Source organism: Drosophila miranda, chromosome 4 (assembly GCF_003369915.1).
Source record: "Drosophila miranda strain MSH22 chromosome 4, D.miranda_PacBio2.1, whole genome shotgun sequence".
NCBI lineage: Eukaryota > Metazoa > Arthropoda > Insecta > Diptera > Drosophilidae > Drosophila > Drosophila miranda.
In genome coordinates, this window is record NC_046677.1 from 15,290,014 (window position 1) to 15,315,405 (window position 25,392).

At 38.6% G+C, this 25,392-nt stretch overlaps 1 protein-coding gene across 2 annotated transcripts in view; it reads left to right on the top strand.

Moving 5' to 3' along the window:
* The first annotated feature begins 1,044 nt into the window (after positions 1-1,044).
* Positions 1,045-25,392, top strand: part of LOC108162553 — a 113,281-nt gene continuing 88,933 nt past the window's right edge. The window contains exon 1 of one of the 2 annotated variants that reach the window (XM_033392582.1): positions 1,045-1,111. The gene's annotated coding sequence lies outside the window, so the exon portion shown is untranslated. Of the gene's footprint in view, positions 1,131-25,392 lie in introns of both variants that reach the window. The other variant, XM_033392581.1, reaches the window with a different exon arrangement.

Consider the following 25,392-nt stretch of genomic DNA (forward strand, 5'->3'; position numbering starts at 1 on the left):
TGATAAAGCAGTTTTATATTCAAACTTTCGCGCTCTGGTCTAGCGCGTTTAAAAGTAATTTTAGACGTCATATTTACGGTATATTATGAAAATGAGACCGTATATTTTGGTATTTATTTGAATCGGTAATACTCGGTTGACAGACAGGGCCAGACTCATGTGCCGAGAAAACTTCAGCATGTCCCGCAACATGGGTGCAACATTCGGCATACACTAGTGAAATGGATATTTTAGAAATTAAAATTTTGGTCATCTCAGGCTCCAATAATATGTTATTATTTTATATTACTTTTTGAAAACAGTTGCGAAAACAGTATCCCCATGGTAAATTAAAGAACATACACCGATTGATAAGCAACAAGTCTTCAAATACCAGCAACATTGCCGTGTCAACATTGCGACTGTTTTTGTTGAACCTTGTTTTAGTCAAAATATAATAAATGGGAGAACTTAAATGTAGTAAATGTTAAAGAAAATTTATTCATCAATGGCATAAAACTATGTGGCAATTATTCAACGGAATATCAAAATTGAGCAATAGGAACGATTACTCTCTTTTGTTGTTTTTGTTTGACCTTTTTCGCTAAAACCGTTTTTTAGACAAAATCAAATAAAAGCAAGTGTTTAAAATAACAGAGTCAAGCAGAAAATTGATTTATTAGCCGGATTAAATTATGTGGGCAGGGCTAAATGTTCTATATAGCTAGTAATATTCCATGGAATATCAAAATCGAGGAAGTATGATGGAACTTGGATAATTCGTCAGTATATTGACGGTATATTTTAAAATTGAGGCGGTATATTTTGGTATATTTCTGAAGGTATATTTTAGCGATAAGCCCGCGGTCACTCTTTACAGTCTCTCCGAAACACGCTCTCCCGACTGGCTTTTTGTTGTTTTTCAACACAGTCTCTTCGAAAATTTTCTCGGTGACGGTTGTTCCGCGGCCGCTTGGGTTTTGTTTATATTTTTGACGCGGAAAATCGTATCGTCAATCCGGTTGGGAAATCCCCCAAATGTTTATTAAATAATATTAATATTAAGATAAGAAATTGAGAAGAATCTTCCTCTTGTCTGTGCGTGTGTGTTTGTGTGTGGCATCTATATACGGTGAGTGTAAGAAAGAGAGGTAAATAAAAGAGTAATTGCGAAGGCAAAGTGCGGCAAAAAAGTTGTAAGGCGAAGAAAAGTCATTAATAAAAAAGCAATAGCAAAAAAAAGTGCAAATACATCATGTAACAACAAAGAGAAAATGTAACAAGAAACGTGGATATAAAACAGCAGAAATTACAGCAAATATAAAATACCTACTACAATGAAATTACAACAAAGTAAATAGCAATCAAAGGAGACGAAAAAGGAATTTTTTTTTGTGTACTACAACGTCTGCCGCGCCGCTTGTTGTTGCTGGTTGTTGGTGTGCCCGTCGCTGCCTGTCCGCTGCGGCGGCCAACTCTTGTTGTTGGTGTTTTTTTCTAGCGCTGGACTTCGGATGCTGCGAAGCTGCTGCACTGCTTGTCCGGCCCGGCGATTTTCCTAGCTGTGGACCGCAGCTACTGCGACGCTTTGTCTGTTATTAGCTCTGCCGACGGCGACTGCTGCTTATATTAGCTCTAGAATGCGACGCCGAGACCTCTGCTAGCCCTGTCTGCGACTCAGCTACTGCGACGCGGCTGGCTCTGCCAGCTTTGAATTCTATCAGGATTTTTGTACCTGTCTTGACTTGGCTTTTGTTCAACATTGTTTCTGTGCGTGTATTTGTACAAGTGTCTGTTGGTGTGTAAGAAAGGAAAATAAGCGAAAAGAGAAACAAAAACAATTGCTGAAAGTGAAAAGTTTAATTTACTAAACAAGCGACGTTGGCAGAGGGCAGACGGTCGGCCGGGCAGCGCTGTCACCCATACTCTCACTCTCAGAAAGCGTTGTCTAGGCAGCGCTGCTATGCGAGTCTCACGCGGATTTAAGGCGTCGAGGGCCACCCACTCACACTCTTAAATACGCAGTGTCGTGCGTGTGCTGGTGTGTGTGTGTGTTTGCCTATTTTTTCGCCATGTCCACTGCACACGCTGTTTCGCGTTGGATTATTGGATTATAACGGGAACAGGCACAACAACAGGAGAGGAGTACTAAAGCCTGATAAGAGAGGCAGTCTCGTCTCAGTCCTTCGTCTAAGCGGAAGAGAGTGAGGAAAGAGCAGTACGGTTTCAGTCCCGCAAATTAAACGGAAGAGAGGACGCACAGGTGTTTTTAGGCAGCTCGAAGAGCAGTTCTGCCAAGGAGAAAAGGAGACAGCAACTGCGAAAGAGAAAGAACCGAACGGTAAGTCCATACAATTTCATAATTAAAAATAAAATAAGCAACTTACGCGGACCGAAATGCCTCCCCGTTTCATAATTAAAAGTAACTTTAACTGTTTATGCCCTCGCTCTTTTGTATCTCTTTCTATCTCCCTTTCCTTTGCACATTGAAACCATTTATTCTAATGACGCTTTTTGGCCGATTCTAATCTGCTGCACATAAATTTGTGGCCCCAACTTTGGGTGATTTATGGCCTGTCGATGGTCGTCGCCGAAAGCCAGGCCCCAGACCTCAGACACACAGATCCCAGATCCCAGCCGCAAAGAGAGAAAAAGAGAGAGAGAGACCCCCGCCCCGGCCACAGCAGGACAGACTGGTGCCACGCCGTCGGTCGGTCGGACGTCGCCGTTCGTCGTCGTCGTCGTCCCTGAGCTAATGTACGCGTCTCTTCAGATGCCGCGGATTAGATAAAAATTCTCAATTTATGCGTTGCGCCAGTTGCCAATTGCATGTCCCCCGCCCATGCCCCAAAAATAGAGTTAAGAAAAACAAAAACAAGAAAGGCAGAAACTTTTGATACACTTGTGGATCCTATTCATATTCATTCATATTGTATTTATCCAATGAAAAGATGAAACGTGGAGATCCATCGGTTCGAAAATTTATAGAAATTTATAGAAGGAACACCAGAAACTATAGATTGTTGAGTTTTTATTGGATTATCTTCAGAGGATTGGTTTTCTAATTGATTTTTCCTCCAACACCTTCTCAATAGGCCCCATACCCTGACTTTAAGAGTATTCCGAATAAAAAAAAACTTGTCGCCAAATGGCATAGATATAGTGCCTGCCTGCCGCCTTTCTCCAACTCCTACTCCGACTCCGACTCCTATTGCTGTTCCTCCAATTGCAAAGTCCAGTTCCCAAAGTCCAGGTCTTAGTGCCAGTCTATCATTGGAAATCATGTGCCAGCGATAAGAAATTATAGAGAGGAGCCACAGCCAGAGAGCCCTGGTCATAATTTACGTGATTTGACTATCTTATGTACTCCGCTATCCATCTCTTTTTCGTGCATACATAGAAGTATATGAAAGAAGACGAGGAGAGAGTAGGCCAAGAGAAGAGAGCCTAAAGGAAGAGCAGGAGGAGGCGGTGGAGGGGCCTCTGCACTAAATGAGAAAGAATTAGATGGCGAAAAATGTAATGGAAGCCCAAAAGAATGCTAATGGATGGAATGGACGGGGGGGGACAGGCAAAACTTTGGAACAGAACTTTTGGAAGGAAAATATTTCCTAAATATTTAGTCGAGGAGCCTTTGGGGGTGGAGGTTTTCCCAGAGACACGAAATGTTGCACAAAAGAATATATAATGAAGATGAATTTTAATTTGTTTTTTGTTTTTTTTTGATTTGAAGAAACATTAAAACATTTGAGGATTTCTTTAGACGGGAAATTCGGGAGGGACTTAATCATTAAATGAGATATATTTTGAGATATTTAAATTGAAAAATATATCAGAGACATTTCAAAATCAGATCCGGAAATGTTTTACCACTCTGCACCGCTAGAACTCTTTTTCCAAGGTCTTGGAGATATTTCAAAAGTATATTAAAATATGCTTTAAAGCAAATAATCTCTAAAATACAATAAACTAGTCTCTAAAATTTAAAAAAACTAATCTTCAGAATCACAAAAATTAGTCCCTAAAATCCATAAAAAATTGTTATTATTTGGCTAAATTTCTTGATTTTTTTTTGGTAGCATCGTAAATTCCCAAGATAAACAAAGGAAAACTTCTAGCTACCTCATTTTCACCTCTATACATTTCCCATACATTTCCCCTTAGCCTTTGTCCAGTTTTTCCTCAGGTTGGGATTTGTGTGCTTGAAAATCTGTACCATTTTGACATTTATTGTTTTTAATAGTTCTGGAGAGTAGGCTTAGGGCTAGCATTTCCTTTGCCTTACTTTCTGGGGTCTCTCGCTCTCTTGTTTTTTATGACACATCCTCACGAACGATAAAAATCTTTACGGCCAAACGTCGGGTACTTTTGGTACTACATGAATATGGGATGGGAATGGGATGGGATGGGATGGTTGGGTGTTCAATAAGCGACAAAAAGGTAGGGAGATGGACGGAACCCCACCTCATAAACTGGGAAAGTGTCATAAAAATTAGTCAAGAAATCACGCTTGACGTTCCGTTCCCCCTTTTATTTTTTCTTTCTTTCCGATTCTTTTCGGTTCTTTCGGTCGCTTGTTCTCCGACACATTTGTATGCTAATGAGAGAGGGACACACACACAGAGAGAGGTGCTTCCGGCGGCTATAGAGTACCTTTCTGTAGAGGAGGATCTATCAGACCTTTGACGAGGGTCCTCTCCGGCATGCCCGAGATTTCAGTCTTGCATATCAAAGTATCTGCTGGATAAAGGATTTCTGGCTGAAAGTAGATTATGCCCGCCCCGCCCCGCACCTAAATTGAATTATAATTTCAAGCAGACGTAAAAGCATTCTCTGTTGTGTCTAAAGTTGTTTCGGATTAAGAGGTCTTAACCCCCGAAACGAGACGGATTCCCATTGAATGAGCCTGGAATACTCGTTTGTAAAGGATTCCCTACGATTGAGGCATAAAGTGAGAACTTGATTTTCTGATGTGAAATGTATTTTGAGTGAATGAACTTCTTGTTTTCTTGTTTCTGGGATCAACAGGCGTGTGGCGATACACATTTGAACTCTTGGAACCCAAAGATCTTAAGCGCTAGAGCCTTGAACTTTGTTTAAATGCACTTCTGGGGGGTTTATTTTTAAACAATTTTCGTGTTTTCTATAGAAAATTGTAAGATTTCGAGATGCAATTTGATTGGAATAAAGATAGAGATTTTATCTATTGGAACTACAAAGATTATGATTGAATGATTCTAGAATTTTAGAAATCAAACAAAAATCTGTGGCATTGAATATTGAATATGGATATCTGTATGCAAAAATGCCAAAATTCTTTAAGATTGAATATTTAATACAGAAATCAAATATTTATATGATTTTAAAATATATAAATATACATAAATAAATATCTGTTTTTTAAAGTTATTTCTGTTCCACTTATTATACTTTTTCATTGATTTTTGTGTGTGTTTGGTTGGTTATGGTTCTCTCGATCTAACAAAACTAATTTATGTTCCTTATTCCTGAAAATGATTACTTTTAAAAATCTGCCAACAATATATCGGTTTTAATCGGATTATTTGTACATCTATTCTCATGGAAATTTATACCTACGGATCTATTCCATAAAAAATTTCCTTTCGAATTAGTATTAACGTCCCCATTCCTGGACATAAAGACCTGATTTCTGATACCTAGTTATATTTTTAAATCCTTTTCATTGCCCTTTTTCCGGATGTTGCCAGCGCTTGTCTTTTTTCTGATTTCTGACTTTTCCCACCACCAAAAAAAAAATTGTTTTGGTTTTTTTTATTTAATCTATAAATAACATTTTGCTTGGTTTTCTTATCAATTTCCTTTACCGAATGTTTAGCCCTAAGTGCAGACAACCCCTATCCCCCTCTCTCCCCCTCTCTTTCTGTTATTTTTCTCTTCCATTTCCATTAAATTGCCTTCCTTTAGCGGCCTTATCCCTGAGTTCTGTCCCGAGAATTCTATTTCTGACTGTGTGTGTGATATCGTTTTCAGGGCTAATAACAAAGATATCTCCTATAATAACAGAAGAAGAAACAACAAAAAAAAAACACAGCAAAGGAGTGGGGGATAGCCTACGCACACAACCTTGAACCTTGAACCCCCGCCGCCGCCGCGTGGCACGGCCGCTCATTTCCGTTTGCGGGGTCAAACAAAGGAAAAAAAGATACGAGCAGGGACAGATACCACAGAAATGCCACAGAAAATAGTCAATAACTGAAGAGAGGCTCTGCCCTGGAAAATTATCATCACTTTCCTCGTTAGCCAAAAGGGGGGGAGGGGGAAAGGTCAGTCAAAATTTATTGGAAAGGCGAGAAAAAACTAAAATCAAACAAAAGGAAACGAGCAGAATTTTAAACTAGAAAAAAGAAGAAATTTCTGCAAAAAAATGTTCTGTTCATTTATTTATTCGAATTCGAATATCCAGAACTTTTTTTTTTCTCTTTGCAGTCAGAGAAAAATGGCATTTTAAATATCAAATATGTTAAATATTAAATGAAGTATTCGGCTCTTAAATACAAGCATAGAGAAACTAAATAGAATTTGGAATAAATTTAGTTTTAGAATTGGCAGGAATATTAAATAAATATATAGAAAATGTTATCCAAAAATGAAAATATGTAATTTAAATATGAAATATATCGATTTTAATTATAATTAATATTTTTATATTGATATATTAAATTTGTAGGAAATATCTATTTCGAAATATAATAATTTAAATATGAAATATATATTTTTGTAGATATAAAATGTATTTACTTTTTTTTTTTAAATGAAATATATTTAAAATTTATTATATATTATTATCTATAAATATATTAATTTATATATATTATTAATTTGGTATTAATGGTAAAATATTAGAGAAAACTAGTTCTTTTTACAATTTGTACTCCCTTTAAAAACAGATATTGTTATTATTTTGTAAATCTCAATGCAAATATTCCTTTCTCGGGCTGTGCTCCGCTTTCTTCCGAGCCCTCTATTCCCTCTGTGGCAGTACTTTCCCACCAAATTATAGGCCTGGTCAAACAAACAGAAAGTCATTAAATTGCGGAAATCGGGTCACCAAAAAAGGCCCAAAGAAACCACACACAAAAAAAATAAATAGCCCCACGGAGAAAATTACAACTAAATTGTGAATTTATTTCCATTTAATTGCGTCTAAAATTACAAAACATTTCAGCAGCAGCAGAGCAGAGGCAGTGTCTCAAGAAATTATACATTTTAATGTTTTTGTCCCTCTTTTTGTGGAGTGGAATGATGATATACCTACTCCTCCCCCCCCGGCCCGCTAATCTTTTGTCTTCTTTTCTTCTGGTTCCCCCACCCTCCGTACTCTTTTGTGGTCTCTTCTTTGAGATAATGATGATGATGTGACTCATTAACCTCAACGCATGACCCAAGCAAATTAGAACTACAACGAACTACACCGAAAAACTCCATTCAAAGATCTGGGAGAGAGAGAGAGAGAGACGTCACACCATTCCTTTACACTAGGCAGCAAATTAATAAGAAGCAAAGAGAACAAAGGGAGGCGAAGAGAAGTGTAAAATACTTAGAGAAGGAATATAATGGAAAGGGAATTTGTAATTGAAGGAAGGAAAAGAAAGGAAAGGAATTTCTTATATGCAAACACAGGGCTCTTCGAAGAACGACATCGAAAGAAATCATTAGAAACATCCAGAGAACTGTACAAGGTTTGAAGGGTATTTTCAATGATGAATATGAAATTTTTGTTTGGGAAATATTAAGAAAATATTAAAAGCGTTTTCCAGAAGCTCTTGATCTACAAATTCTTCATTTGAATATAGTTTTATAAGAAAAAGTGCTCTGGGAGGATTTCTCATAGATTTATAGACCTTTTGGTTTCAGTTCCATAATTTGCCAAGAGCCCTGGAGTCCAGAAAGTTTTTAGATCTTCTAAAGAGCCTTGAAAGCACAAATATACATCTCTATATCCCATAAATCTATGGCTACATCTAGTATATTCTTTGAACAAAAAAAAACCCATTCCATTAACAGTTTGTGTCTTAAAAATAAAAAACTAGTTAATTTCATGCTAATTTTCCTGTTAATTCCCCCCTAATTGATTCCCTCCAAATAATTGCAAGATTATCCACACGAATATCGTTTTTGTAGCCGTGTGTAATCTTTTTTTGAAGCACTTTATGAATGGTTTGGATGGTACACACATAAATTTCTTTAGTGCGTCTGTCCGTCGGTCTCTGTCGCTTGTGTCGTTTGTCGTTTGTCGTCTGGCTGGGTCGTAAGTGTCTTTTTGAGGCCGACGGGTTTTATTGCTGCTTTTGCTGCTGCTGTTGACTTTGCTGCTGAGTCATCATCTTTTGCTGCTGCTGAGACTCGGTGCTCGGAGTTTCGTCGGTTCTTCGTTTTGATGTTAGAAGAGGTTCACCCCTCACCCTTAACCCGTAGCCCCCTCCCTGGAGACCGAAGTTCCAGTTCCAGTTTTACCAGCACTTAGAGCCTGCTGACATATTTGCCTTTGTAAAACTTAATGTTCCAGATAAATGTTCCCCATCCCCAATGCCCGTCCCCATTCCCATTCCCGTTTCTGTCTCTCTTTTGTGGTTTGTTGCTGCTCAAAGTTTCGCACAACCGCCGTGCACGCGCTTAGCATTTAAATGAGAGACAAAATAAAGTTGCTGCTTAGAAAAAGCAGTGCAAAAAAATACAGATCGAAGGAAGGAAGGTAACTGTTTTTATTACTCTCCCTCGCTTGCTCTACTGCTCTCCCTCCAACAACAAACCGATCGACAAAAAAAATACAAATATGTTTCTCCCCCCGCCTCCTGCGCTTCTTCTTACGCTGGTGCTGACGCTGACTCTCGTTTGACAACTTTGCTTCCCCCCCCCCCCCTCGCCCACACGCATTTAAATTCATTTAAATCGCATTTAAATGCAAGCAAAAGCAATGTAAATGCAAGAAAAAGCAACAACAAAGCACCGATCGTCGGTAAATATGTTTCTTATCTGTGTTTCCCATCCTGTCTGCTGCTCCGACGCTGTCTCCCCTCTCTCTCTCCCTCCCTCTGTCGTAGACTTTTTCGAACAATTGATGATTCAATTGGCTTTTGTGTGTGTGTTTTGGCCTTTGCCATTCCTTTTCTTTTTGTGTATATATTTTATTTGAAATTATTATTATTTATATTTTTTGTTGCAATTGCAAACGACAAATGGCACACCTTGCAAATGTTTTCAATTTCAGTTTGTGATTCAAGTTTCGGGTACGTCATGTTTCAGGGTGCGACGAGGGCGAGGGCGAAGGCGAGTTCTGCAATCCGAAGCGTCTCCATTTCTCACGCTACAGGGTATCCAAAGGGTTTCAAAAGAGGTGTGATGAAAGGATGAAAAGATGATTAAAAAAAGATATCAATTGGGATAGGTTTTTGTTGAGAGGAGCAATTTTTGAAGTCTTAAAATCGAAAACAAAACGAGTACATAAATTAGATAAATTTAAAAAATTTAGCGATAATTTTTACAAAAACTGTATATAATGGTATTTTGTACCTAAATACCAAAAATCTTTTAAATCTAATGAGAAAAACAGTCGGAAATCCTTGATTCTACTGCCGAGTATTTTTTTCGTTCAGTCTAAAACAAGAAGTGTCTTTTAGTTCATCTTTTTACCTTTATGATACCCTATAATTTCTGTATTTCAATAGATATCCCTTAGTCGTTATGCCAGACCCATAGGTTTCATATTATTTTTTTTCTTTCGTTTGGTTTTGCAATATTTTTTTTGCATATTTTTTGAGTCATTCGTTAATGAGTCGCGTCTCTGGTTTTGGGGTCACGGCACGTAAAGGGAGTTTAATTGCATCTTAAACGATTCTTGGCCTCCAGTTTACAATGTTTTTTTTGCTGCAGTTGCAGTTGCAGCTGCATTTGGCAACGACTTTGTGTGGCATCCACGCCTGCCCTACCCCTTCCCTTTCGCTCCACCTTTCTATTTGTGTTTTCCCCCCACACGTGTGCGCATGTGTGTGTGTGTGTGTGTGTTTATTGTTGATTTGTTTATTTGTTTTTATGGTAAACATAAACCCCAAAAGCGCCGTTTTTCCCCTCTTCTCGCTCTGCAACTTTTTAAGCCTGAAAATAATGTTTACAAACAGCGAAAGAAGTTCCTCCTGCATGTGGAAAATGGAAATTAATTAAGGCGGAAAATATTTGTGGAAATTGGGTTTATTTAAGGGTAATATTTTGTGGAGAATTTGGGCGATTAAAGTTAATCATTTATTCCAGAAATATTATTGAAAGATATTCCTACTTCTTCCCAAATATTCCTCTAAAATCCTCTTCCCAAAAAACACCCTTTGTTGGGGGTTATTTGGAGTTTTCCTTGGAGTTTTTCTCTGCTTTTCCTTTTGTTTTTATTTATTTATTTTTTTTTTGTAAAGAACTTTTTTGTTTACTCGTATTTCACTCATCTGCTGGGCTGCCCTTCATTTCTGGTCTGTTTACACATGCAACATGCCACATTCGGCACTCTTTTGTTTGTTCTACCTTGGGGTCCCATTTGTACAACTCTTTTCTCCCATTTTCCCGCCTCACACAATTCCATTTTTGTTGAGGCATTTCTTTTGTAAAACGTATTACAAAAATTGCTGGGGTTTCTACCCAAAATTATTATCCGCATTTTCCGCATTTGTTGTCATATATTTTTGGTTGAATTTTAATTACTACTGCAGTCATTTTGGGAGTTTTCTGAGGCTTCTTTTTTCTTTTTGCTGCTTTTTTCGACTTTTTCTTGATATTTTTTTTATGTTTTATTTGCTCTTTTTTTGGCCATATATTTTCTTTCCATTTTTTAATGATTTTTCTTAGTCTTTTTCCCATGCAAATTTTTTTATTTATTTTTTTTTTTATTTAAAAATTTTAATAATTTGTTCTTGTTTTTTTACAAGCTGTTCTAGGTTTTTTGTTTCTTGTTTTTGTGCTGTTTATATTTTACTGCTATAATTTTTTATTTTTATTTTTTGTATGTTTTATTTTTCGCTCCTTTTTCCGCCTATAGTGCGCTTTAATTACTGCGGAGAGTCCCACATGAGACCCAAAAATGAGGCAGCAGAATTCTACCCTATTTGTATTCACTTTCCTTGACTTTTCCCCCTCGGTATCCATCTCTCTCCCTCCATCCCTCTTTCTCTCTGGAGGCGATAATTATAGAGAAAATGAGAGAGCGCATGAAAGGGGAAAATGTGTGCAAAATGTGCAAAGTAAATCGTGTTAAAAAGAACTTATCATTTTCATTATGCCACTGGGCCAGCCCTCCCCCCCTTTGCTGCCACACTCTGCTGCATGCCTCATCAGTCCCGCTCCCCCTCTGCTGCTGCTGCTGCTTTTGCAGAATTTATTATTATTTAATTGCTGGCATTTTTTAATTATTGATCGAATCGGCAATTAAAATAAGGAATGAAAATCCATCCAAAGGTGATGCAAGGCAGGCGGCAGTCGGCAGGATGGAAATTCCCCCTCTCGCTGCCCTCCCCTACCCAACCCACCTGTCCTTCCCCCTGCTGCTGCTGCAGAAGGAAAAGCAATTTCCGAATGAACCCCAAAGCACAAATTACATGCCAAAAACACAAGACAAACGTTTTTCCCCCCCCACAAACTAAAACTGCACAAAAAAACGAAAGAAAACAAAAAACTGCAGTGAAAAAAAACTCCATTGAAAAAAGGAAAAGAAAAACGAGTGGGAAAAATCAAGGGGAGGAGAAAAAAAAAAATGGAAGAAAAGTAAATTAAGGCGCCTTTGACATAGAAAATGCAATTTGCAAAAGATTTTCACAAAAAAAAAAAAAAAAACCAGAAAGAAAATGTAACTGCAGTGTGAGGGGAGACCTTCTAGGGAACCGGGGTCTTTGGGGTTTTTCTGAGTTTTCGAAGAGTTTTACACTAGTTTTTTTGGGAGTGAAAGTTGCAGTCTTTCATAGGTGTTCTACATTTTGTATTCTTCTGAGTGGAGATCTATCTTTCTATCTTTTTTAGTAGGGTTTTAACAGAGACTCTTCGTTGAGTCTTATTTTACCAATTTCCACAGAGTTTTAGCCATTTTCCAGCACAGTTTCAAAATTGTTTTAGTTATCTACGGTTTTTCGTGGAGTCTCATAGTTGTTAATTCAGATTAATCTATTTTCCAAATCAGAGTTTTACACTTTTTCAGCGACTCTCAAATTTTGTATATAGTATACCAATATTTTGTGGAGAGTTATACCTAATTTTTGAACAGCTCTAACCATTTTTAATGGAGTTTTACTCTCAGTTTTTACTTGATAATTCTACATTTATTTTTGCTAGCTTATATTTCCTTTTCGGAGTGGCTATCCCTTTTTCCTCAAGTGTTTCCTTTGCCATATATTTATCCTTTTTCCTTAGATGTATACGTTTCTCTTAGATTTTCCCTCAATTTTTGCATGGAGTTGTTTTTGCCTTTTTCCATGTCCTTTATAGCATTTTCAATTAGTTTTCTTCCATTTCCAGTAGAGGTTACCCGTTTCCATAGATTTCTACTAGCATTCCGAATGGTTTTCCATAGAGTATTTTGCCATTTCCCCCCGCAATAAAAGTGAAATGCATGTGGAAGGAAAATCAGAGGAAAAGAACGCCCAAAGGGAAAATCATTGGGAAAAGAAAAGGAGCATAAAAAATGGAATTACGAGCAGTTTTATTTTAGTTTATCACACGGAATCGGCATCGGCATTGGAGACGGAGACGGAGTCGGAGTCGACTCCTGGAGAAAAATGCGTCGTAGTGGTGGGGCAAAGTGCCGTCGAAAGGGAGAGAGAGAAAAGGTCCTGCAGAGGCGACACATCCATAAGATAGATGCATCAATCGGAAAGGCACAAGAAATGGCACAAAAATCGACGACGACGACGAGGACTAGGACGAGGACGAGGACGACTGTTTCGAGGACTTTGACAAGCGTAAAAGACACCCAGAATCCTGGCAGAAAGGACTCGTCTCTCTCCTCCTGCCAAGCCCTGTCATGCCATGCCATGCCGCGTGTGTTTGTGTGTGTGGAAATCCTTTAAAAAGGCAATTTTGGGTAGCACTTAAATGCAGACAGGGCTCTCTGGAAAGGAAGGAAGAAGGGAAAGCGCCGGGGTAGGACACGCGACGACTGCTTATGGATGGGACGGACAGACGGACAGACAGACAGACGTCCTTCTATTTCCTTCGAAGGGAGGCTGATTGAACAAGTGAGTGCCACCCACAGGACGCACACATCCTGCCGCATAACTAGTTGCCATTCGGAGAGTGGAACGGAACGTTTTGGTGTTGCCAAGGCATGTGGCATGTGTCTGCCGCTGAGGCAGCATAACTTTGCCACACAGACAAGCAGCGCAAACCTGCGAAAGTCTATGTGTGTATAACCTTGTACCTGGTGGTAGATGGAAGGCAGGAAGGGTATGCCATGGCACGCAGAAGGAATCATCTCCAGAAGTCAGCTTTCAGGAGCAAAATGGGGTGCTAGAATTGTTCATCTCTCAATGCATCAAAAACCACTCCCATCGGATGATATTTGCAGACAAAATAATTATCCATCCCTAAACTATATGTTAAAGATTATTCTGCTATTATTCTGCCATTTTTACAATCAAAATAAGTTAAAACCTACAAAAGACACCGTTCCTTAACCTATACTTGTGCCGATCTCTGGAACTATATGAGGCAGAGCTATGAATTTTGGTATTAAGACTTCTCTGAAGACCATCTAGGTGTTGGTTGTCTTAAATTTGTGCCATCAACTTATAGGCACCCTTGAACCAAGGAAAACCAGTGACTTGCACAATTTCTAAAGATATCACGATAAGTTTGGGCAGTATTATAGCCATAAATAATTTAAAACTATTTACTAAAAATCATTATAATCGGAAAAGTATTACAGACGCCACAGGAGATGTAGGGCCTTGCTATTTAAGGAATTTCCAGCAAAATCAGCGGGCGGCTACATCCTGCTGTTCTGTTACGTGGTACGCTCTGGCGTGCTGTCGTGTCAGAACAGTGTTTGTGCAATGATGACACAGGATGCCAGGACTTTAACTCGAAGGAGAAGCAGAAGGAGAAGAGGTTAGGCCACATGCTGATGATGAAAGTCGAACCCTCACTGGTGGGAATGAGAATGAGGATGAGGGTGTGGATGTGGATGAGGCGTGCAACCAATATTTCCATCGAAGGAACCGAATCTCGTGTTCAGGAGCGTATGCCTTTAATTAGACATAGATATGCGATGGTAAGGACTCTCTTACACACACTCCAAAGAGGATATCAAATCAGGTAGTTATATAATGTGCTGGGCAGGGGGGGGGGGGGGGGAGTGTACCACTGTTACGAGACCCGACCTTCCTCCTGCTGCACACATCCGCTCTGGCAAACGCATAAAATTGTGTCACAATAATTTTGCCACGCCTCGAAGCAAAAGGAGCAGCACCAGGACAGGGCCTCGGGCGGGAGGAGCTGAAGCAGAAGCAGAAGCAATCCCTGCCCTGCCCCGGCTGCCTCTGACTGCCTGCCTGGCCATCAATGCAACTGGCAGGAAGCGCAATTGGCAAGGATGTGGATGTGGCAGCGGATGGATGGGGCCGATGGTGCTGCTGCTGCTGCGGGTGGTGCTGGCGTCCCGAAGGATGCGGGACTTTGGATTGCATAATTGCAATTAACACAGTTCTCTGGTTTTGCAACTAAAACAGTTAGTTCTGGCATTATTCCGAGAGTAGTTGTGCACTGCCTTCGTGCTTTTGTTGTCCGCTAAGTGGGATTTTCTCAGAGAGAGAGAGGGAGAGCTAGAGAGAGAGGGTTTCATGAAGACAGAAGGACTACAGATGGGGGGATATGGTCCTTAACCCTGATTTTGTATACAAATCGGCTTAAGATGTTGTCTGTAGATCACGAAATTCATGTGAAGTTCCCATAATCAAGAGGATATAAGGCATGAAATAGAGAGAACATTCGCCAGAAACTTAAACGAGGGAATGGAATATTACACAGTGGATTTGGAACAGTGGAAAAGCGACATATTTCGCTGAAATACTTCAATTAGGGATTTGGAACAGTGAGACTTTGGAACAAAAACAAATTAACTATAGATTTTGTAAAATGGAAAAAGAGAACAGTGGAAATATATGGAACTAGAACACCAAGACAATCAAAATGGAAGTGGAACTGAAACAGTTGAATCATGACTCAGGACAGTGAAACGGTGAAAGGAAAGGTGGATCAGATGGTTGGAACAATGGAATGACGAAAGCTTCATGTGGAACTGTGAAAAAGGAAGATTAAAACATTATGCCCCTGGAATACTGTACCTGTGAAACTATGGCACTGAAACAGTGCATGTCCGTATCTAAATTCCCACCAGTTTGTCTTCTGGGTTGTCCCTCTCTCTGTCTCTCCCTCTGGCACTGCAATCCCTCTCTCATCCCTCATTGTGCACTCAAGTGTGCGGCACAACACTCAAGCACAAAGGATGAAAATTTCACACAAATTCTTATACGTGAATCCTTATGCGAGTACCTTCTGGGTCCCTGGATGTCCCGGTGGCATAATCGATGTGGCAACAGAGCAACAAAGAGGGGAACACTGCTCGCACCACAAAAAGAGCAACTAAATCAACGCCCTGTCGTCTGACAATACAAAAGGACATTTGCTGCAATGAATATGGAGAAAAAAAGGGGAACAGAAACATTGTGGAAACCATTTTTTTTCCTCCGGCTGCACTCTCGAAGGCAAGCAGATTGCTGTACTACAGTGAGGATTCGCATGAATGAAAAGAGAAGTGAAGTGAAGTGTTTACAAGCAGAACGAACCCACAGACACAGAGGGAGAAAGAGCCATGGGCATCATCAAAACGAATCAATTTGCTGTGGAAATTAGCCAGAAGCGAAAGCATAATCCTAGTTTTTTTTTTTCGGGGTTGCCAGAAATTGTTCCGCAGGGATATTTGAGGTTGAGAGAAGTTTCGGAGGCAATATGGGAACTAGAACGACTGTAAATGGAATGTCAATCGAAAACAATAGACCTTTGGCGACAGTTAAACACTCGAGTAGGTAGTTTTATGAACTTATTAACTAAAGGTGCAATAGAGTTTACTGCTTTGAATTCATAACAATTTATACATGTCTCTTATCAAATAATGCTAAAGCTCAAAGCTTTCCGTACTGTTAGCTTGGAAAGCACTCAAGATCCACAAAATTCAGCGTTCCTTGACCTATACTTGTTTAGATCTCTGGAACTATAAAAGCTAGAGTTATGGAATCTGGTATTAAGACTTCTCTGAGGGCCATCTAGGTGATGTTTGTCGTAAATTTGTGGCATCAACTCATAAGAGCCCTTAAACCAAGAAAAACCTGTGATTCCCACAATTTTATAGATATCAAGATGAGATTGGGTCGAATTATAGCTGTAATTATTATCTAACTGCTTAGCAAAAATCATCATAATCGTAAAAGTATTATTTCCACTTTCTACTGCTTACAATTTTTAACCATTTTCTGTAATTTTTTCCCCAGAACTTTCTATTCCATATACTCTTTGATAAGTTTTCTTTAATAGTTATATTCGATAGCTATTTTACCACCCTCTTACAGACCATCCATATCCCATGACAATCGGAAATCAACCATCAATACCCAACCATCAATGCAATGGAAACAGTTCTTTAACGAACAGTTTTTCAAGTCGATTCAGATTTTCCAAGTCATAAATCGATTGAATTTTAAATATGCTAAGGGTCTAGCCTCTCTACCCCTCTATAAACCCTTCCAACCCTCCACCCCCGATGATGGTTTGTTGTCATCGCCCGCTACAAGATTTTTTTTCTTTTCTGCGGAAGAGAGCAACAACTGACTGTCTTTTGGTGATTTTTTGGCATGGATTTTTCCAGGAATTTCCTGCACCCTCTTTGTGGTTGAGTCGACCTGCCGGTTAGAGTACTCCTCCTCCCCTAGCAGCTACCCCTACACCGTTCTATCGCCCTTTCCTGCTCTCTCCTGCTCCTTCCTGCTCGTTTTGCCAGCAGAATTTCAGTCTAACGCGGAGCTTAAACATTGTACAATTTGCCCAATAACATGACACAGGCATGAAAATCAGCCAGAGCTGCCAGAACCCCCCCCTCCACCCCAGCCCCCTCTCGAGGGGGGAACACCCCTGCGCGTGCGTGCTCCTGCTTGTGCGTCTCCTGCGTCTCACCCATGCTGGCTCCTTTCCTTCTTGCTGTCTCCATGCGTCTCCTGCTTGCTTTTAAAATGTTGCAAGCAGTTTCTTTTCTTTGGTGGCAGAAACAAAAAACAAAAATTACCCCAAAAATAAATGCAACAACAAAGAAGAGAGGAAGATTGGGGATTTCAGAGGCGCAGGCTTAGATACCCTTTGGAGAAATATATATATATATATTGGGCCAATATAATATTTGGGGATATTGATGAAATGTTTTTGATTTATGGAAAAATTCTCTTCAAAGATAAATTAGAGAAGATTTTCTTAAAAAAACTTAAGGCTAAATAATATATTGATACAATAACAATTGATACGATACATGGAACAAAGGAAGAAACAGAAAAAAATATATTTTATATTTAAATTAAATTTTTCATATCGAAATTAAATATTTTCATATTTAAATTAAATATTTTCGTTTTCCAATTAATATTTTCTCATTGTCCTCTAAGGACAATTTAATTTAAAAAAACCCAAAAATATTTTAGTTAAATATTTTTAAATTTATTTTGATTTCATATTTCTTTTAAATATTTGAAAATTTAAATTATTAAAATTAAATATTTTTAAATTTAAATTAAATTAATTTAAATTAAATTAATTTAAATTAAATTAAAATTATTAAAATCAAATATTTGCATATTTAAATGAAATATTCTTAATCTTAAATTTAGATTATATTTTTTTATTTTTTTTTTTTATTTGTTGTATATTTAGACTAAATATTGACAAGACTTTTGCATACATTTATTTTATTGTTTATTTACGTAGTTCAACTATATTTAATTTCATTATGTGTTAATTTAAAACCCGAATATTAAATTTAAATATGGGTGTCTTTCTTTTGCCTATGCCATTTTTCTCTCAGTGTATGCTCGTACACTTTGTGGGTTAATTCCCTGCTTTATTTTCCAATATCTGCACAAAATTAGCAAGCTCTCTGTTTTCAAGGGTATCAAAAAAGCAGCAACAAAGAAAGCCCCATAGAAAAGTACAAAGTATGTACGTGAGTGTGCACCTGCCTGTGTGTGTGTGTGTGTGTGTGTGTGTGTGTGTGTATGTGTGTTGTAGAAGAACGAATATTATTTTTTGGTATAAATGGCACATGAACACGAAATGAGCAACGGACGCGGTACAACGGTGCGGCACACTCTCCCCTCCCTCCCGCCAGCAGCAGGAGAACGAACGGAACCCCCCCTCCGCCCAACCCCAGTAATGGTACGAGCCAACGGTAAACGGGAATAAGAACGAGCACACAAGAGAGTGAAAGAGAGCAGAGAGGAAGAGCTGAGGGGCAGTAAAGGAACGTCGTGTGATATATTTTATTTTTATTGATTATTCTTTTGACTACTGATTCGCTACGTTTACTCGTACACCCCCAGTAATCCACCTTCCCTTCCTTTCTTCCCCCATAGACCTACTCATAATCGTCCCCCTCCTACTCCTACACCTACACCTCGTCCTTCTCTTCCTACACCTACACCTCCTCCTACTCCTCCTGTCTGCCTTCTCACACACACTCTAACGCCTCCAAAGGCAGCAAAATAATACACAATTTTTGCTCCACTTGGAAATTGTTTCTTCTTTTGCAGAGGGTCTACTAAAGAGGGTGTGATGTATCTGCGGGGCAAAGAGAAGGGTTTCGATAGAGGCCCTCAGTGCCTGGGTCCGTCCGAGGTCTAGGGGATTTACCCTTAAAAGGATAAGTAAAAGGATACTCGATTTTGGCAGCAATAAGAATCCCATGAATTCCATGAATCCCTAACGTTAAGCAGTTTTCTTTGCTTTTCGGACTAAAATTATCCATTCTCATGGGGGAAATAAACTCTGTGGATAGATTGATAGGTTTAAATTTCTGTTCTTTTAATCCGCAAAAATTCACCTAAAATGGGAGGAATAAATATTATAGCCGTAAATCCATAGAAATTCTCTTGCGTTGAATTTTTTGTAAAGTATTAGGGATTCTGGCAATGAAAAGTACTCGAAAGTCTGAGGATCTGCATGAAAGAGGCTTTTAAAATGTTTCTGTAAATTCCAAAAGATGTTTCCATGAATTGCAGTCTTTTCTCCAGCCCTAAAAGAAAGATCTATCCAATTTTTCGCATACTTAGGATCATTTTTGTCCTTAAAATAAATCCCTTCCTAGTAAATGGGTACTCCCCAGTCGAAATATCTTCTATGTCCTGTTGGGGGCCCCAAAGAACACTCGAATCAAGCTCATATTTTATGGATATAGTGGTACTACCCCTCGTTTGGGGCTGCGAATAGTGTGCGTGTGCGTGGGTGGCTCTACTGCTCCCCCGTTCCCCCCCTGTTGTTGTCCTGCATTCACTTTTTTATAATGACAGCGTAAACAACGCGAAAAAGCAACAACAATGCTACAATTTTCATAATAAACCATGCAAAAAAAATAAGGAAAAATATGGAAGGAAAAACTGGCAACAAGAAGAAAAGCAGAAAAAACACCTTGACCCAAATGTGCGCTTTGCCAACGCCAGAGCCAACGCATGGAAATAGAATCCTTCTCAAATCCTTTTATTCTTACTGTTTTTAATTTGTCTAAACATTTTCCCTGCCCGTCCCCATCCCCCTCCCCCGGCCAACATATGGCCCATAGAAAAAGGCTTTGCTTGCATTTTTCGCCGAGTTCTGTGGCATAAACAACCCAGACAATCGCTTTATATGGCTCGTACAACCCCCCTTTCCCCCTTCCCCCCGACATTATCCAAAAAATGCATACGCAAATTTATACACACCCAAAAACACACACACATCCGAGAGATACTTTCGGAAAATTTGGGGGCAGGGCGGAATATACGCCCTCCCCAACGTGTACATGGAAGCATGTATGGAAATTTCACTCTAAAAAGGAAAAACATATATTTTATATTCACTGTCGTTTGTGGTTTTGCGAGTTCTTTTCTCGGTTCAGGATCCGGGGTTTTGGGTTCTCGGTTCTGGGTTTCTGGTTTTTCTCTCGCACAAAAAATGCATAAAATAATCTGAATAATAATAAACTTTTGCATTTGCTGTGAAATTTTACATTTTATTTTGATACCCTTTCAAAGAGAGAGACAGAGAGAGAGAGAGACAGAGACAGAGAGAGTGTGGGCTTTCAATTTGGAAATGCTAGAGGGTTTCAGTGGCTCGAAAAAGTGGGAAAAATTGTTCACCAGAGAGAGATTTAAATTGGAAGGTATTTCGTAGAGAATAAATTTTGGAATATGGATGGATTTGTGACAAGAATTCTTAAATTTGCGAGAGAGAGAGAGAGAAAGAAAGAAACCCCGTAGAAGTGAGCCTCGAGGCGAGCGGCGATCACTCGTTTTGCGTGTATTTTGTTGTTGCATTCTCGGTCCCAAATCACCTTAAACCATCTGCTTGTGCGCTTTGGCTTTGCATTCTCGGTCTCTGGATTTTGTTTTTGCATTCTCGGGCATTCCCTTTGGCACTTTTCGCTGGTGCCACCTGTCGAAGAGTAAATATCGGAGCAATCCTTTCCTGCCTTTGACAACCATTTTTCTTGCACCTATTTTGTTCTTTTTAATTTATTGCATTTTCCCGCCAAAGGTTCTCTTCTAGATTTTAGCTTTAGCTGCATTTTGTGTGCATCTTTCACTTAAGGCATCTTTGAAGCTTCTTTATGGACATATTTTATGGACAGCAGCAGGCAGTCGCCACGCCACGCCACGTGTGTGCGCCAGCTGAAAAGCTTTCTTCCAAGTTTTTAATTAAAGCGAAAGTGTCGAAAGGCATGCTGGGACAAGACAGGAAAGCCACAGGAGCGGGAGCATAACCAGGAGTGGGCGCTGTGGCAGGAACTGTGGAGCCTGCCACTTTTAGCTTTTGCAAATTGTTGCAGTTTATTTTATTTTATTTTTTCCACCCCCACCCCCCAGTTTTCTTTTCCGTTATTTAGTTTTCCGGGGCTGCTGATCGATAAACTTGGCAATTTTTGGTTGGCCGCTCGTTTGTTTGGTTCATCGCCTGCTAACTAGAAAACTTTTTATGGGCATGGCCCATGGAGAGAGAGGCCTCGAAAGTTGCCGCTTTTTGTGGATGCCAGGACATTAATCAAGTTATATCCCTATGTGTGAAGAGTCGCAGGAGTGTGTGTGAGAGAGATAGAGATAGTCGAGTGCGTTCTAGGCTCAAAGGTTTCGATTTTGAAAAGATACATGTGCATGGAATGGCAAGTGAAATATGTATCTGTGGAATATTAGCAAGAGTATTCCCTGGAAAATTCTTTTCCTGAAAGAAACGGCATGCATCTATTTTATTTTGATCTCATTTTGGTGATTTATCTGGGGAGATATTTTGCCGAAATCTTTGGAATTTGAAGGCATTATCTTAAAAGTCAATCCGATGGGACTGGGCTGCAAAAAGTTGGGATCTGTGGGGAATGTTGCAACCAGAATAATAAATTACGTGCCCGATTGGTTTAAGATGTAAAGATAGATTTTTAGGAAGGGGGAAAGATAGATCTCTAGATTGGTAGAAAGATATATCTCGAAATAGGTAGAAAGATAGATATCTGGATAAATAGAAAGATAGATCTCTGGATAGGTAGATAGATAGATCTCTGGATGGGTAGATGGATCGATAGATAGACAGACATATCGCTCCCACATGAAGCGACCCATTGATTCAAGTCTCGAGACGCACAAGCAAAAAGAGAATACCCAAGAAATTTACAAAAAAAAACATACATGGCGTGTGTATGATGCGACAAATTGATGCTTAAAAGAAGGACAGATATATAGCTACATTTCTAGATGGAATAATCCTCCCATAAAGCTCTAAATAATTATATTCAAATATATATTTCTTCTTCAACAGAAATATCCATCAATCCCTTTCAATCATATTTCTATCCTTTTTTCAGATGTTATGGAATTTCTTTTGTAAATATTCCATTATTCAAAACAATTATTGAATGCCAAACAAATCTGTATGCCACATTGTCTGCTCTTCTGTTCAAAAAATTCACAATTCTTTTTATCAATTTCCACAGTTTTAAGCCCTTATAAAATTTGCAATTTTAATGCGGACTGCTCCAAAACCCGAAACCCGAAACCCCAATCCCCAAAAACTAAATCCAGCAATTTGTCAACAACCCACGCAGCAAAAAGCAGCAAAGAAGAACCACATTTAACTCCCAAATTAGAAACTTGTCATTCCGATTAGCTTAAAAACATACAAAAATACGCAACAAAACTTGACTTTCGTTGGAAAGGGAAGGGGGGGTTGACCAAAGAACAGGTTTCCATCGAAAGGCGAGGGATTGCCTTTAAGGGCTTAAAAGCGGGACACAAAGGAAACGGTGAAAGGTGGGAGGAGGGGCGGATAAAAAGGGATACGCCAAAAAGGATCTGGAAAGGAAAAAGGTCTGCGAAAGATATATGACACAACAATAACAGAAGACACAAAATATGGCAAAAGAAAACGAAATATTTTATTAAGAATACACCAGAAAGAATTATTCAGTATTCAGAAACGAAAGAGAAAGAAAAAGTAAACAAAAAAACAATGGCAATTAATAATAATTAATGTTTTTATCTTTTTGTGCAGCGTTTGCTCTCCGCGTCTCATTTCTCTCTCCCTCTCTCTCTCTCTTTCTCTGTGAAATCCAGAGACAAACAGGAAACCCAACCCGAGAATCCGCTTCCATTCCACACACTCCACTATCCTCCACTCTCCTGGTCTCCCCTCCACTCCTTTGTCGCTCTGTTTCCACAGAGAGTCCCCGAAAGAGAGAGTTCTTTATTACATTTTTTCCGCCCAACGTTGACTTAATTGATAATTGGAATTTCTTCCCCGTGCAATTTATTTACATACATTTTTCGCCCCAGCATCATTTCGTTTCATTTGTTGTGCAATTTCTCCCGTTTTCTGTTTCATTTATTATTTGTATACCTGATGCTCGTAACAGCCCCGAGAGGAGAAGAGTATTGCCTGGATCTCATCTCCGAGATTATCTGGAGCTCAAAAAATGCAACTGCATCTGGCTGTAATAATCATATAAAATATGGCAGATAGATTGATATGGAAATAATGCCAGTATTGTAGTTATTATTTAGTGTATTTCAATTTTCAATCAGATAGGTGTTTATCGAATAGTAATGGCTAAGTGAGACCCTTTATGCTAGATCGGGGGTGAATGCTCTTACAAGGACGATTGCTTAGTATTTTCTGGAATATATTGAGTATTTTATTCAGTAAATATACTATTTTCTTGGGTAAATCTAGTATTTATTATACAAAAATCTATTGGTTTCTTAAATAAAAGTATTTTCCTGAATAAATATAGTTTTTTCTCAACAAGACTATTATTTTCTTGACTGGCTGGTATATGCTAGTATAAATTTAGAACATCTTGAGTAAATCTAGAATTTTCTTGATATAAAATATTTTATTTAATAGGTTTAGTATTTCCTGCTTAAATCTGGCACTTTCTATTTTTTTCCTGGCATAAATTGAGTATTTTCTTGAATTTTATTGAAGAAAACAAATTATTTATTGTTTAGAAAATCTAATACATTTTGAAAATAGGATTTTCTTGAGTAAATATAGTATTTTATTGAAATAAATAATGTATTTTATTGAAATAAATATAGTATTTTATTAAAATAAATATAGTATTTTTTAGAAATAAGTAATGTATTTTATTGAAATAAAGATAGTGTTTTATTGAAATATAGATAGTGTTTTATTAAAATAAATATAGTATTTTATTGAAATAAATATAGGATTTTATTGAAATAAATAAAGTATTTTATTGAAATAAATATAGGATTTTATTGAAATAAATGTAGTTTTTATTGAAAGAAGTCTAGTATATTCATGAATAAATCTCATAATTTCTAAAGAAAACCTTTCGCTCTCAAAAATCAAAAAATATATTGATGAACTTCATGAAATTGATGAATCTGTACTAACTTATTTTCTTTGCTCTTTTCTTTGCAGGTAAGCAAACAGAAACAAATAACACACGATGATAATAGTAAGTTCCCTCCAAAATTGATCAGTTCTATATGTTACAGTCTAGTAAATATTATAGAAACCCCTCTATTAACACGCTCTCTCCCTCTCCCACAGTGTCTTGACACACAACAGTGGGTACCTAAAGCAAAGCACCTGCTCTGCCAGGTATCTCCCTGGTCGACTCGTTCACTCCAGAGCGTTCTCTGTCTCCCTCTCTCTCTCCCTCTATCTTGTTTTAATTTTAACCCAAAAGGCCGCAAAACTTTCTGCACCGAAACGAACTGAAATAATTGTGCAAAAGAATCTGCAAGCCATACAGAAAGCAAAAAAAAAAGAAGTAAAACACGATACAAAGGCAATAAAATAAACCGCAGTAACTGCAAAAAAAAAAAAACAACAACAAAAAACCAGAGAAGAAATACATTTTTGTTGCTGTTGTTGGAGGCCTTTTTTCGAAAGTGTTGGGAAGAGGCGTTCTAGCGTTTAAAAATGTTTGTGGCCCGTCGCCAATCGACAGCAGCCGAAATGTATCTTAAAGTTTTGTGCCACCGCCGACGGGTTGCTCTTGTTGTTGCTTTGTGTTTGTTGTTGTTGGTGGTATTACTGGTGTTGAAGTTGATGGTTTTCTGCCTGACTTTTCGCTGCGGGCAGTTTTTCGGGAGTTTCGGGTGTTCTTTCCGCCAAAAACTCGACGACGCGCCGCCTCTCATGTATCTGTATCTGAAGCTCACTGTACGTGTGTGTGTGTTTGTGTATCTTCGCGGGTCTCTGTTTGTGTATCTTCCGCGTGTGTGTGTGTGTGTGTAGGTAGCTTCCAGCTTCTGCTTCAGCTTTAGTTCCAGCTTCAGCATTTTTTTTTTTTTTGGTGGCCTCCGCATCGTCGCCTCGATTTCTGTCTCAGTTCGTTGTTATTGCTTTTGTTCAACATTTAAATGTTTTGCTGCCGTTTGAGCTTCGGCATTTGTGGCAGAGGGTATGAGCGGAGCAGGGGCATATGCGACTTGACATTGACTTTGGAAAGAGGGAAGGCTGGGAACTCCGCTAATGGAGCTGCAGAAATGGTGCAACGAATGTTTTCATGCGGAAAGTTGTTGAAATTATCTCAAACTCAATAATTATAACACAAAATCTACTAAAATTGGCATTTAAATACTGATTAATTCCACAGAA